Raw genomic sequence first — 16,998 nt, 5'->3', positions numbered from 1 at the left:
CTGCTGTCACACTGGTTTCATTTGTTGTTAAATAATCATGTCAATTTTTACCTGAACTAATTAGCAATGAACTGACATCAGAAAATGAACTGAAAGTTTAATACAATATTTCAGTTTTCAAATTAACAATTCGGCCAGCTTGGAGACAGGGCAGTGGGGTTGCCTGGTGGATCAAACATTCACTCGTCATGTCAAAGACCAAGGTTTGATTCCCACATGGACATTTTCCCATGGACAAAAATGTATGAAGTCCATTTCTGGTGTCCCCAGCGATGATAATGTTGGAATACTACTAAAAGCTAACCTCACTCACACACTCACTCTCACTCACTCACTCATTCATCTTATGGATATCATAGACCTATTTACATCCATTAGTTTCATCATATTCAAAACTGTCAACAGACACCATATAAACTCATTACACAGTCTCAGATATCAATGGCAGAAGTAGGCGAGCAATCAAATGACACTTTCTCGCTACAGAAGTTTTTTTGGATTACACAATGATACATGTACTTCACTAAGGAGAGAAGTCCAGAGGTGGTGTAACAACCTAACAATACAGTATTGTATCTCGATATGAAGCTCACGCTATAGCACAGCAGTTAACAACTACTGTCTCACAATACATATGATTCCTCACATATACTGTTGTAAAAACATGAGAATGATAACAGCCACTGTTCAAATACCAGTTTATGCAGATTCTTTAGTAGTTCTTTGTTGGTTAAATCGCAGAATCTGCACACAGACACCAAGTTTACATGTTTCTCTACTACAATATCCATTAAATTACCTGACACATAGATGCTGTTTTCTGATTGGCTGAGTGCTTTTCTATCATTTTCAATATACCCTGCTTATAAGCGAGTAACATTTCTATGTACCCTGAAGGGAATGATAAACTCATTTGTTACTTCTTGGTAGTGATTCTGTATGTAGATTAACACTGAATTGCATAAGACGTACAGAAATTATCGATGTTTTGCGATTTTGCAAATCGATGGAAGGGAGATAACTCTAAATCTGTTTTTCTTCTCGTCTGCAAAATGTAGAGACGGCTACAGAGAGATTTGTACTCATGCCTTGAACAATAAAAATTAACATTGAGGTGTTCAGTAAGAAAAATACATTATTCACTGGCCACTTTGGGACATAGGTTGATGTCCCCTCGTGACCAGTGAACAACTTATAATATTCACTATCTGTACTTATCACACCAACTAAGGCTTTAAAACACTAGATGGAGGATGTCTGTAGCTTCCTTTCATGGTTATCACAACACACTTTCCTTCTCTTCACTGCATTATATATGCAGTAAAATTTATATTTGTTTGTTGTATAAGACCTCATTCAGTAATATTTCAAGCTGTAAGTAAATGAATATGGTTCAGACAATGGGCTGTGATTGACATCGTGAGCAATGATCCACATTGTCAGATTATACTGACACACATTCAACTGAGTGAGTGAGTTTAGTTTTACGTTGCACTCTGCAATATTCCAGCTATATGGTTGTGGTCAGTAATAACTGAGCCCAGATTACCCCGAGATTGTCTCTTACGACAAGAGGAGCTCTGCACAACACAAGTATCATTGCATTGAGCTCACAAACAGAAGAGCTCCTAACAACACAATGAACCCACAAACAGTCACTCTGCACAACACAAGTATTGCACTGGACCCACAGAGGAGCTCTGCACTACACAAGCACTGCACTGGGCACACAAACAGACGAGCTCTGCACAATACAAGCGTAGCATTGGGACCACTAACAGAGGAGCTCTCTTGTACTGTGTTGGAACAGAACATACACCGGACAAAATAAGTTCAGGATTCTGATATTTTCATGACTGATATTATATCAGTATGTCAATGAATAAATACATGATTATTTATAACTACAAACATCCCCGACTACTTTTGTCCAGTATATATACTCAGAGAAATTTTCACAAAACATAAGTGTTTACAAACTAACTGTCCTAACCAGAGTCACTCTGCCACTGCTACCCAGGAGCAGAAGAACCTACCAAAATGTAAGTACTGGGTTACCAAAGGGCCACAATGAAACTAAATCATGGATTCAAAACTCATGATAAGACAACCTTTGAAAAGTAGAAGCCACCCAACCAACCACAGAGAATCATTATTGCACAACCTCTTGCTTAAGATTTCACAATTATGGAAAATTGCTTTGCCGAAAAATAATATTTTCCTGAACACAAAAAACAATTGGTACGATGCCGGAATGTTTTACTAAATGGCACTGGTGCTTCAAGACAAAAACTATGAAAAAACTGATAAAGTGACCATGTTAAGCTCAGTCAAAAGATAACGGTGTAATGCCTGCATGTCTCAAATTTGAATTCCTTTCAGTTCTCCAAAAACATATCCTTTAGCTTAAGCGTGTGTGAGTGTCCACAATGAACACAGACACAAACAAACACATCTTGTTAAAGTGCAGACATAACAAAGAAAATATTGGAAGTGGTGAAACAGAAAGCGACAACTGAGCCACAACTAACTGAAACTGCTTGAGTATTTGATCAAAGTCAAAGCTTCAAAGTCTGTGTTCTGACACAAAATCATATTCACATACCTTTACTGACAAAAACTGAGTCACATTATCCATAGTCCATAGTTCCATTGAAATATTACGTCTGTCTTAGCTCCGAATAAAATCAACTCGAGAGAGCAACTCGAACGTGAAATGTAGGGGCATAGAGCTGCAGCAAGTGCAAATATTAACCTTTTATGTACTGCTTACGCTAGAAACCTATCACATGAACACACAGGCTAGGCTCAAGTCAGCATGAATGGGCCTCCAGCCTGGCTTGTTTACCTGAGCACAGTCCTGGGAAGGCTCCTTACCTGTCAACACTCGAAGCAGTTGTAGCCACAACACTGGACCTCCACACTAGCTCTCCGCTGGCTAATTGTATTCCACATGTTACGCACAATGTCTTGTAATCTCAGTCAGATATTCTTTCGTGGATCAATCGTCAGATTGGTAATAAACTTTCTGACAGCAGTGTTGACTCTCATCAAGAGGGAAGTGCAGGAGCTTGCCTTGGCTGTCCTCTATCTGTGGACTCCACTGTCTTGTGGGCTTTCCTCCTCTACCTCGTTCTTACTCTCTCTCTCTCTTTGCATGGTGGATGCTGTCTCTTTCGTTGTTTTTCCTCTCTGTCTCTCACACACTATGTCGCTGTACAGCGGATACTGTTTCTCCTCTCTTTTTCTTCTCTCTCTCTTTCCCTTTCTCTCTCTGTTTCTCTCTCTCTCTCACACTCTCGGTCTCTGAACAGTCAGTGCTGTATTTCCTTCTGTAATATCCCAACAGTTTTCCTCCATTTTCAGTTTCATAAAACTATCCACCTCGCTGTGTGTATCTGCACCAGACCTCAGCAGCAAACTCACTGATTAAAAGTTCATCAAACAAGAACACAGTTTCACTACAGACCTCACAGATCAATACTGACTCTTGGCCACAGGTAACATTGGGACGGACAGCACACACAGGACGTTTGTTTACCGGCCGGTCGGAGGGGCTGGATTCAAAGAAATTTCCTATGCTGGTACACAAATTCCTCAGATATGATACAAGAATATATTTGAGATAACTGCATCACCCTCTACCCTCCTGGTGCAAGATCTATCAGCTATGCTGGGAGACTCAGAACAGGAACTGAAATGCACAGTTTTGCTTTGTTAGGGCACCTGTTTAAAGTTATTCAACTTCAATACAAATATATTCCACATTCCATCTGAGACCAAGGGGTCATTACGTCCTGCTGATTGTAATCTAGAATGCCTGAACTGAGGTCAAGAAAATGCCATCTCACATTGTATACAATTGAGTAACAATGCTTACTGACACATGTAACTAATGGCATGTCAAATCCCAAAGTTACTTGCTTCAAAATTGGTACTGATTATGGGATTATAGTTCCTATTTCTTGCATTTTAGCTATGCATTCAATGAAGTAAATTTTATATTGAATCTTTTCTCTGTATTGCTCCTGATTGAGTTACGTGAAACGGAAGTACAATCTTTGATTTATATGTACCTTGTTAACATGTATTGACACTTAATTTCAATCAAAAACTTTTCAGTGACATTTCTGCAAATTGTGGCCCAATTTAACCCTCAATATCAATCTGTAAGTATTGAACAACCATAAATATCATAAATTTGGTATAAAACTATAATCTTGTTACCATAAATATATCCAGTGTTTTAAACAAAACAAGGATCTGTCTTAAAAAGAATTAAAACCAACAGTTTGTTATGTATAGTTCCTGGTTCTCTTTACTGTTCCTGATTCAAGTTACCAGTAGTGTTTGGAATTGGTTGAAATCTCACAACTGTCTATTGCTTCATTACCAACAAACAATCATCGAAAAAGTTTGGATAGTGTCATTTTTCAGATTTTCCTATCACGGTTGTTATGGCAGATCTGTATAATATCATGCAACGTAAAACTTTAAAGTGATGACTAATATATCATCAATATACACTTCCTGGTGTCTTCAAGAAATATTCAGTCATGACTTTTCAGTGAACTAAGTTTTGTAAGAATTGAACAAGTTTTCAGGCCCTGACAACTTTGAAGATATGTTCCATCATCAAGTGATTAAAAAACTATAACAATAGTTATAAATATCTTTGTGTTCGATTGTGAGAAACTGCAAATGATTGCTTGGTCATTTAGTCACTGCAACCAATATTTGATTATTTCAATTAATCGGAACACAACTAGTTACCAGTTAAACATAACCACACCTTTGATCAATATTTATTATGCATTGTTACTTTATTAGCATGCACACATATGAAATTTAAATTTGAGACTTTTAACAAACATTTGCCACAAATACAGATAAAAGTTTCACGTCTCTACGTATCAAAGAGCCACAATCCAATAGCAATTTTATGAAACTGTAATTTTGTACCATATACACTTCCAATGCTTTGTACAAAGCAGCGATCTGTTTCACAAAAAATTAAAATCAATAGTTTGTGATTTCAGTACTTGTATCATAGAAGGACGAGTTCTAACAAGGAGTGCCTACTCTCGTAATTACAGTTCATTTGAGCATGCAGCTGCCAATACCACTCTGTACACGAGGAAGTAGAGTAGATCTCAACAAACACATGAATACTGCATGAACAGTGGTCATCTCCACTGTAGGATTTATCTCCCACTCCAGTCCACTGCACAGTGACACTGACACTGGGTAATCTTTTTCATTAACTCTCTCAGTTCCCAATAACACATGATCGCTCTGGTGACCATTGTCAAAATTCAATTACAACAAAACACAGATCTCCTGGTACATCTGGTCAATGTCATGCATTTGTCCATCATTAAGCGCCATAAAATGTGTAATAAGCAATTTGACTATACTGAAATCTTGAAAGTGAGTGAGTCTAGCCTGGATCTTCACAGGTCAGATGAGTGAGTGAGTGAGTGAGTGAGTGAGTGAGTGAGTGAGTGAGTGAGTGAGTGAGTGAGTGAGTGAGTGAGTGAGTGAGTGAGTGAGTGAGTGAGTGAGAGTGTTTCAGGCCATGGTCAGCATAAATCACTCATCTGGCCTGGAATACTCGTAACAGATGTTGAACTGAGCCACCATGTGCAGAAGGCATGAATCCAGTTAAGTATGTATCCAAACAGGGCTACAACATGTAACACCTGTAGTTATCTCTTGATAGGATGTGGCCAGGGTACTGGACAGGGGATCGAACATGCAACCTTCCACTCTAAGGCAGCAGATGATCTATCGTCAGCTTCAAGCAGGTGGCCAGGGTACTGGACAAGGGATCGAACACGCAACCTTCCACTCTAAGGCAGCAGATGATCTATCATCAGCTTCAAGCAGGTGGCCCGGGTACTGGACAGGGGATCGAACATGCAACCTTCCACTCTAAGGCAGCAGATGATCTATCATCAGCTTCAAGCAGGTGGCCAGGGTACTGGACAAGGGATCGAACATGCAACCTTCCACTCTAAGGCAGCAGATGATCTATCCACTACTTCAAGCAGGTGGCCCGGGTACTGGACAGGGGATCAAACATGCAACCTTCCACTCTAAGGCAGCAGATGATCTATCCACTACTTCAAGCAGGTGGCCCGGGTACTGGACAGGGGATCAAACATGCAACCTTCCACTCTAAGGCAGCAGATGATGTATTCTCAGCTTCAAGCAGGTGGCCATGGATTAAGCCATGAAACTTAACCACCAGCCTTCGATTCTCAAGGCAGATGATCAATCCTCTACTTTACGGAGGTGCCTTGGGATCAAACAACAGACGTTCAGACACGTCAGGGTTAACAATGCCCCTTTCAGACACAGTCAGGGTTAACAATGTCCTTCTCATACAGTCAGGGTTAACAATGCCCCTCCCATACAGTCAGGGTTAACAATGCCCCTCTCAGACACAGTCAGGGTTAACAATCATCAGTGTCCTTCTCATACAGTCAGGGTTAACAATGCCCATCTCAGACAGTCAGGGTTAACAATGTCCTTCTCATACAGTCAGGGTTAACAATGCCCATCTCAGACAGAGTCAGGGTTAACATTGTCCTCAGACACAGTCAGGTTTAACAATGCCATACACATGGTATACCCATCCCAGATACATTCAGAGAGCAGCAAACATAATGTATCTGCATCATTGGGATATATACTGCTAGAATTCCCTGGGGATACTCCTATAACAGCAACTGCTTCAGATGCACCAGGATGATGAACTCAATGTCCTCAGGACAAGGGGATGGTGCCATCATTCCAGCTGTATAGCAGACAACATAAAACCTTTCCTGCTCAAAATGAAAACATAAAACATTGTTTACATTCCCACTTGAACTTAAGATGCAAGCATTGGCTAATGAAGAAAGTGAGACTAGATTTCTTTAGCAAAAAACATCTTTTTCTGCAAGCATATTTATGCTTGAGCACCAAAAACTGTTAGTTATCTCTGTAACTGATCAGTTTATGCAGCATTGATATTCCTCCTCACTTAGACCTTGTAGCTAGTACAATAGCTTCAAGATGCCAGCATGCTGTTTCCGTCTCAATTCTATCAAATATATTTCTAGGAAAATTCATTTTTTGGAACTACAAAAATAACCCTACCCTAGAACTTCCCAGTACATCCTGCCCATGACGCATGTAGAATGTGTCTTCTGTAGCACTATCATACAAGCCTTAAGTTTATATACACACTGCCATGCAGCAAACAGTTAAGATTAGTAACTCGCCAACCTGTATCGACCTGTTCAGTATCCCCTATACACACAGCCATATCTAACACTTAGCCTGTAACAAACACTTTAGTATACGTTCACACATCTATGTCTTATATACTTAAGGATACCTGCACAGATACCTGCATCTAATACTTAAGTATACCTACTCACAGACTGGTATGAAATATTTCAGCACACTTACACACAAACCTGCTTTTCCCTGCATTTAACAAGTATACACAGACTTTCATTTAGCACTTACACACATTCTTGTATAAAGCACCCTTACACACAAGTCTGCATTAACCACACTTACACACAAGCCTGCATTAACCACACTTACACACAAGTCTGCATTAACCATACTTACACACATACCTGCATTAACCACACTTACACACAAGCCTGCATTAACCACACTAACACACAAGTCTGCATTAACCATACTTACACACATGCCTGCATTAACTACACTTACACACATACCTGCATTAACCACACTTACACACAAGCCTGCATTAACCACACTTACAAACCTACATTAAGCACTTACACACAAGCCTGCATTAAGCACTCTTACACATTGACCTGCACAGTACACTTTGGTATATCTACACACAGAACTATAAGCTGATTACAGGCTCACTTAAGGATAAAGCAGAAATTCATTTTGTTCCTCTGGGACCACTCAATGAAACAGTATGGAAATAATGAAAGCATTATTCCCATAAAACTGATTGATATTTTCCAATAAAAACAGCAATGAAAATTACAAGGCAGGAAATTGCAAGCAAATGCCTAACCAGCCCTTTCCATCTAAGCAATTGCAGGAATAAATAAAGCCTTGCACTCTAACCCAACATATTACTGTAATAGACACAATGAGACCTATACCAACACTGGCTTTAGCCGATCACTCTCAGTAATGACACCAGCGGTAGATGATTTAACATGTATATCATCTATTTGTCTCCACCACTGAATACCAATACTGAATACCACAGCAAATAGTTAGCATCAATAACTACTGTTCAGCACTATGTAACTGAGTTGGGTTTAAACACTGCTATGTACTGACCTTTAACTGTCTTTGTATGCTGGCCTAATGAGCACCATGCAGTTAAAAACAGATTCAGTGTTGGAGATTGGAGATTTTAATCCTGTATCTGGATTTTTTGTTCGCATGAAGGATTTGAATCCTGAATCTGAATTTTAGGTTAAAAACAGATTTTGACTGGGGGTTGGAGGTTCAAATCTGAGTTTTTTGGTCACATCCAGGATTCGAAATCCTAATCTGAAATTTTTGTTTAGAAATAGATTTGGATTGGGCATTAGGGATTAGAATCCCAAATCTAAATATTTTGTTAACATTTGGGATTCGAATAAGAAATCTGAATTTTTTCTCATATTTGTGATTTGATTACCAAATGATCACATCCCAACATGTGTGTATCCTGTTCACAAGACACACACATTTGGAACCATGACTGACAGATCCTAGTACATCAATGGCAGAGAATTCTACAAAATTAATTGTGGTATCCTAGACATCTTAGTTGGTGCTGGTAATAGACAAGATGTGAAAAGAACATGTGATAATATTCAATCTACAGCACATACCACTATACAAAAAACACTAGACTGGGACGTTGGTCAATGGGTGATTTCCACCCCTGAGAGGGGTTTCAGGAAAAACAGTTTGTGTGAGAATTAATGTCCTTGGCAATAGTGGGATATGATTCACATTTTCTAAATTTGGCCCACCCAGTAACTGTCTTATAACTGTAGCCAGTCATGTCAATAAATGTTCATTTCCTTTAAGGTATAAAATAACGCAAAAGAACTAAACAGATTCAAACACCTTTTTGTCAAAGTTGAAGCTACTTTGCAAATATTTAAATGAGTTAGTTTGGTTTTATGCCACTTTTAGCAATATTCCAGCAATATCATGGTGGGAGACACCAGAAATGGGCTTCACACATTTTATTATCGAAAACTGTGTTCGACAGGAGACATTGCTTGTGTGAGATCAAACAATATCATTTTGACAGTAGAATCTGAACAATGCCCTGACAATGAAATGAACTGATGCTGTCACAATGACATCACTGCACAGCAGTATCATGTGCAGAGATGTACATTTTTCATTGAAAACTAAAGAAGAGTGATCTTTGATGATAAATAGAATCTCACCTTCGTGTCTTCTGATATCAAATACTCCAACACTCGTTAATGAAAGTAAAAATATCCTTGAAAGCCTGAGATATTTGTACCTTTGTCAACTCATGTTGACAAATTTGATATCAAAAGACACTAAGGTGAGATTCTCCATGTATCCATGAGGGGAATCCAACCCAAGTCTTCAGTCTGAAAGGCGCACATTTTAGCCACTGTGCTATCACACTGCCCCTGCAAATACTTCAGGTTATCCACAGTTCAACACACCTGAAGAGACGACAAAACAAGATCTATACAAGGACCAACATGCAAGAAGTCTGACACATCAAATGGTTTGGCACAATGGTGTATCACACTGCTCAGCTTACAGAAAATAACATCCTTTAAAATAATAACATATTTTCGCTAAACCAAGTGTGAATGAAACTAGCCACCAATGAAACAACTAGAAAGTCTGATCCCCACACATCTTGAAATTCTCCTACCTTCAAGGATGCCATGTTAAACCAAGTATCCACAAGCATCTAGTTACGACAGCATTACACAAGCACCTCCACTTCCCACTGAAACTTCTAGCTCCAGCAAGCACTCTGTTTCAGTGTGCTTAACCTGTGGTCCTCGACATATGCTCACAGACAGTCTTAGAGGCTCTTTTTCCATCCGATTGCCAGATTTGCCATATATACCGGTATTTACATAATTCCATGAGATAAAGTACTGATTAACTCAGGCCATCAGTCCAGGGGATGACTGTATGTCATATTGATTTGTCGTTCATATTCGAAAGGAAATGCAATTACATGTACGAGCTCAAAATCAGCTACACAGTAACTTTCCACTTTTAGTAGTAGAAATTACCAGTTACATATGCATAGTTTCTCAGGCTATTGTTTCTTCAGACTGAATATTACTGCAATTAATTCCAGAGCATGGGAACACTTGATTGTTATCACTGCCTGACTCTGAGCCTCTCCATCAGCACATGGCAAACCAATTCACTGGACCCATCCTGTGGGAATGCGATGTAGCTGAATTTCTATAGAATTCAGGGTGGTGGGGTAGCCTAGCGGTTATATTTCTCCATTTCAGTACAATGTGCATGGACCATTTCTCATGTCCCCTTCACAGATATTGTTTGAATATTACTAAGATCAACATGTAATCAAATTCTTACTCACTCCAAAGTGTTCATGGCATGGATGATCCACATGCCACGTAAATCACTGCAATGGGTTTTGTACCTTAGGAGGGAATGAAAGTACTGTCATGTCCCCATGACTATGAGATTCATCACCACAAAGCCCAGACTTTGTGGTTTCAACTTAGTTTTAAACACTTACATCCTTCATTTCTTAAAACCTTTCTCCAATGTCAACCTGACATGCTGCCATGCAACTGAAATACTCTTCAGAATGGCATTAAACCTATCTCACTCAATCTACTCTATCTCACTCATTCTGAATGACCTGTGCTGAATATCAAACTGAGTTCAATGAGTGATACATCACTCACTCACTCACTCACTCACTCACTCACTCACTCACTCATGCAGACTCACTCTCACACTCACTATCATAAATGATCTGTGCTGAATCACAGAGATCAATGTGTGACATATCATTCACTCACTCTACAGTATTCCGACATTAATGACCTGTGCAGAATATCATACTGAGATCAATGTGAGATATCCATTCGGGATTGTACCTGGATGCTGCTTGATTTCACTGTGACATTGAAAACATAACATCCAAGTAGGTTTTATGCTGCTTTTAGCGTTATGTCAGAAAAGTCTCAGCAGGGACACTTGCAATAGGCTTAAAACATCTGGCTGTTCTCACCACCACTCTCTATGCACCTTATGGATTTAGGCAGTAGTTCCAATGCATATTGTTGTCATGTATGAAAAAGTAAGGTCAGACAAGGTCATGCAGTGAAGGTCAGTCAAGGCCATCTGTGTGAGCACTACATATAATTACTTGGGGGCTGCTGATACACCTAATGGTCAACTGTATAATTTCGGTAATGCTTACTGAAAACTACTGAAGTGTTTCTTGGTGGAAAATCAATTTTTGTAATAGTTTAGTATATCCTTGAAGTTGGCACATTCTGATGATTATACAGAATGATGTATCTAGATTCATATTTGTGAAGACCATGTTGGTCTTCGGCCACCTATGCCTCAGTGTATTTCGTTACACTCCACCACTCCACCACTCCAACACTGAGTCTAACAAAACCTAGTAGAAGGTCGCATCAGGTAACCTTTGAGCCACCAATCACCATCCAATCAAACGCGAGATGGTCAAACAGATTTAACCAATCAAACAGCTACTATTTAGGGATTGGAGGGAATTTTAAAAAATATTCAGATCACTGACACAGATCTCTCCACAAACAAAATCCGCATATAACACAGTTATTTGATCAGCTGTATATATGCTTTGGGGTTTCTGTTGACATGGTTACCATTAGCTAATATTTCTGCAAGATAACATCCTTAAATATTGCCAAAAACACTATTTTCAATGACTGTTTACTCACCGTTGTCATGGTTGTACGTACGCTGTGTGCATCACTCAGAAGCAAATGTACGCTAAATAGCATTCGGCTTCGTTCAGATACGAACCTTTTCGAGATAAAAAGTTAAAAAAGTATGTGCGAAAGTCCACTTGCATGATTTGGTAAGCTTTGTTCTGATTGGTCAATCTCAAAGGTTACCTGACGCGACCTCCCATAAGGTTTTGTTAGACTCAGTAGTGGAGTGTAACGAAAAGTACTGAGGATAAGTTTACTTAGACTGGTTTAAATCTAAATTGCATAAATCACTGGATTGTCTGATTCAGGTATTATATTCATATTCATTTTGCTGGCAGCGGCAGATCCAGGATTTTGGAGATGGGGATGCACTTAAATCATGAGTCGAAAGGTTCAGGGGGAAATGCTCCTCTGGGAAAATTTTTGGCGGGGAGAGGATGGAGTCTGCAAGTCCATATCCTCCCTTTGGATCAGGCCATGGTTGGGCTGCTGGGAGAGTGTGGGTTGAACAACAACTTAACGATGGCATGCCCATGACAAACTCTAAGTCTTGAGGAAATGGCAAATGGCAGCTATAACTAATGCAACTGATCATCAATGCACCACAATACATGTGTTCTACCAGCATGCAATAGACACACCTTGATCAATAGTCTAATATAAGCCTCATCTCTCATTTACATGCATACCTGGGTCCCATTTAACAATGCTCTCATGACCCTTAGATCTTGTAACTTTTCTTGTAGCATTCTTACCTTGTACACTGTACAAAGTTACGAATGCTACAGGAAAAGTTATGAGATCTTAGGTTTAAGAAAGCTTTGTGAAATGGGTCAACAAACATGCTCCCAAAACTGCACAGGTCGATGCTCATATTGCTGATCAGTGGATTGTCAGATCCAGTCTTGATCATTTACTGATGCTGCCATGTAGCTGTAATATTGTGGCATAAAACTAAACTCACTCACTCATCAAATTATTTTACTATCGTACATAAAAACAATCGACAGTTTTCATTCATATTTGGATCTCATGTACCTAATGATATCAGAACTCTGAAAATTTCAAAGAAAGAGATGAAAATACACAAATGCACAAAAGTTAGCCGCCACCCACTATTTCTGTGATCTGCTACTTTCGATACTCAATGGTAACTATCATAACGAGATCTATGCCTGTCATTGACATCATTGGTTTGATTATGTTTGGCAACTAAACAGGTGACGACGCTGTGATGACGACCCATTTGCCTTGCAATTGCCCTGCATGACATGCCACATTTTTCATGCCTATCACCTGCCATCTCTCAGCGATAGTTAACTTTCTCCTCACCATGACTGATTTTCTAACTCTAAGGTAAAAGGACAACAGACCGGTGAAATGTGCATGTGTATATGTAAAACCTGTAAAAAAAGGTTCAAAATTACTCTCTCCAAAACATGACTTCATTTTTTCACTCTTATTCTAACTATCCCATTTTCTTTGAAATATATATTCTTTGTAATATATGTTTCAAGAAAAGCTAAGGAAAATGTCATATCCAAGAATATAATGATCTCAGGATGAGGCAAATAACAGGGGAAACAAGACAACTGATCTGCTAAGGATCATGCTGAGGAGTCAGTTTTACCGTCAATGGCTGATATACACATTCAGTTTTTGCATTTTGATCGTGACTACATCATAACATATCCCACTAAAACATTTTATGGTGCAATGCTTTGAAAGTTAAAGGGTAAAATACTGATCGACTTTTATTTCTTCTTATTCTGGAAACACTAAACAATAAATCAGCTTTGAGACACATGTAAGAAATAAACCTACTGGTTTGAAATTACAGGTGGTAGAGCTCTAAATTTGATTCTTAACTGAACACGTTTCTGTGATTTGCACCAGTAATGAGTCAAGCTCATCATCCTTAAATCCATCATCAAAAACAGATGCATTCTTTCCAATAACAAAATCGCCATAATCCACTGATATATCGGTTGTGTTCAATGATACCCATATTGGTGAGCAATTGAAAAAAGCGCCTTACCCAAACCATATATAATTGTGCACAGAAAATCAAAAACCTAAATAAATGACTATATACCTGTGAATATATTTTATTAACCAATCACAATCAAGCATTTACCAAAGTCATGGTGGATACTGACTTAATGTGAAAGACTGAGGATCTGAGGTAACTGAGGATCAATCTAGCATGTCTTGTATTCTGTTAATGAAATCACAAGACAGTACACACAGACTCCATAAAAAAATTTAGAAGTATACCAGTACATCATAGGCAAATTTTGGTTGTAAAGGCAATTACCAGCTATACTTATGACACTCTATGTATTGAAAAATACATATTTATTCTAAAAAAATCAAATTACACATTCATTCTAGAATCATGAACAAGTGAGTGAGTTTAAAGACATTACTTTTCTGAAAATACTATCACACCTAGATTTCTTTGTTCCTACTTGTGTTAAAGGGGCACTGATGCGGAGCAATTTCCGTGGACTGGTGTAAACTTTTGTTATTGTTTTTCTCCCGTGAGTACCCGGATGATATCCCAGAATTCGTGACTGGTTCGTGACCTCTGCTGCGCATTCCGTAAGCGCAATTGATAGTTTAATTATAGACAGATCAACTTAGGTGAAGTCATTTTTACTTCATTACAAATGTATTATAAAAACAAATGAAACACTTTGAAGGTTAATCATCTGCCAGTGGTAGAAATGGTAAAAAACTATTAGGACGGGAAAATAACGAAGCCAATGTACGTCTCTATATTTTGTCTCATAACTCTAATTAGTTTATTGTCATATTTGTATGATTCTGGAAATTAGTAAAAGAACACACGACCTGCTTATACTCATAGTAAATTTCAAACATAACAGCAACATTTATACATTGTATAGATTGCCAATAGGGATCCTATTTCACACACATACGCGATCTAGTGTGTGTTTTCTGTCATACAGATTCTGCTGAATGCTACAACAAATAAGTTAAAACAAAATGCAAATAATGAATGTAAAACAGACTAATTTTATAGCAACAATGTCAGGTTACTACCTTGTTCAGGAATGCATCCATCAATATCCACGTAAAAGAAATCGTATTCCATTCATCTGCAGCTGGTAAATAATCCTGCTCTGTGTCGCGTGTCTTACAACTGTCCAGTTTGCGAAAAAGTAACACATCGTTTCACGTCTTTCGTTGGTGAAAACCAGATAAACCTCTCATTGGTCTCCCAAGATAGCACACCTGGCAACTAATTGTATGATGTCAACTATTCTAAGTAATTTAGTTAACCAATAATGAGCAATCAATCAATCAACGCAAGGGTGGTTAATTCTTTGAAGGGAGGATGTTGTTTTTGCACTCACTCTTTACGACAGGGTGTAGTCATCTACACACACTGCCTTTTGACAAATCCGCTAGAAGATAAAAGTAATTAATTAATCAGTGTGTTATCGGTTAATCCTTTGATCGATGTTTGTTTTTGTAACTTAGTTGATAAACCCTCTTGCATCACTTACATGCACATATTACATAACATACAATACATTTGCCATTACAGACCTTAATTTATATTGTTGAGTATTTACTCCAGACAGGAGAAATGCCAAATGGGAACCTTTGTTGAGTAACCGAAGTGGTGTTACTACTAATTATACCTGTTATAAATTCATTAATTGACCAACCAGAGAATGATGACAAATAACACGTGTAGGTTTACACCATCAAATGCGAGTTACAGCAAGGAAGATGTAATCTCTGTGTCGCATGCAGCCTGAAAACACTATTGGGCCGAAACTGTTTTGAGGATACCAACGGAATTTCGTTACATAAGGAATACACACGGGCATTTGCTGTGTACTTGGGTAAAAACGTGAAATAAGGGTTTTTTACGTAAGAAAATTTTCAGATTTCCCTACCAAAGGCAAAGTCATCGTTTTTTGTTTACGAATTCAAATAAATCAACTCTGTGTTTTTATTATCATAAATAATAAACCATTGTAGCTACCATAGCTACCAAAATTTTCGTAAGATATTTGCTATCACAGCTGAACCAACACTCAGAATTACCTAAATATAAAGCTTTGCAATCTTCCGTACTGAAACAAATGGCTACGTGCCTGTAGACATCATATTTTCATGTAACATGATTAAATATCAGGTTAAAAACACAGAAATAGGATCAAATTGGATCAGTAACTATACCATCCAAGCATCCGAAAAGAACTACACTGCTGGGATATTTGGTTACGATCAGACAAGGAATACCATGGATATTTTTAAACAAATGGCATATGATGGGCATCCGGCCTCCCGAATGTTTAGGTGAAGAAATTCTGCTAATATGGACAGGAGCCCAGTTCCTTCGTCCGTCACGGTCGAAGGAGCGGGCGCTGACCAATTTGCGGTTTGATTTCGTAATTCGACCGTTGGCGAGAAACATTATTCGCTCCGCATCAGTGCCCCTTTAAATACTGTGTATATATTCATCATAGCACTTGGAGCAGACACTTGTGGAATATATAAGCACTTTAAATGTTCCCTCATTGTTATTATCATTAGTTTAGTTTCATGCTGCACGCAGCAATATCTCAGGTGTAAGTTGGCAGTCTGTAAACATCCAATCTGGATCAGACAATCCAGTGATCAACAGCATGAGCATCGATCTACACAATTAGGACAGGATGACATGTGTCAACCAAGTCAGCAAACCTGACCACTCAATACCACTTAAAATCATGAAATCCCAAATTTATTCTTATATCATGAAAATGCACATTTATTCTCATGATGAATTTTTTCTTTGCACTGGTGTTGTTCCTGACACTATCTAGGGTTGTCATCACAATACCCATGCTCCGAAACTTCCCCTGCAGTAGTCTGTTGATTCACATGGAAACTGTTCTATTTCTAGAAACTTCTAATTTATGACACTCAGACATTGACAATTTAATAGAAAAGTTGATGTTCTGATCATATCGAAATTGGCTTTTAACAGCATTACATT

The 16,998-nt window shown here is 38.5% G+C and overlaps 1 protein-coding gene across 1 annotated transcript in view; it reads right to left on the bottom strand.

The window, feature by feature from the left end:
- LOC137299174 (myosin-IIIb-like) overlaps window positions 1-16,998 on the bottom strand; it is a 118,600-nt gene that overhangs the window by 75,796 nt on the left and 25,806 nt on the right. The gene's annotated exons all lie outside the window — the stretch shown is intronic.

Source organism: Haliotis asinina, chromosome 10 (genome assembly GCF_037392515.1).
Source record: "Haliotis asinina isolate JCU_RB_2024 chromosome 10, JCU_Hal_asi_v2, whole genome shotgun sequence".
NCBI classification, from domain to species: Eukaryota; Metazoa; Mollusca; class Gastropoda; order Lepetellida; family Haliotidae; genus Haliotis; species Haliotis asinina.
The sequence above is the reverse complement of the archived record's forward strand: the minus strand, read 5'-3'. Positions and strand labels throughout refer to the sequence as shown.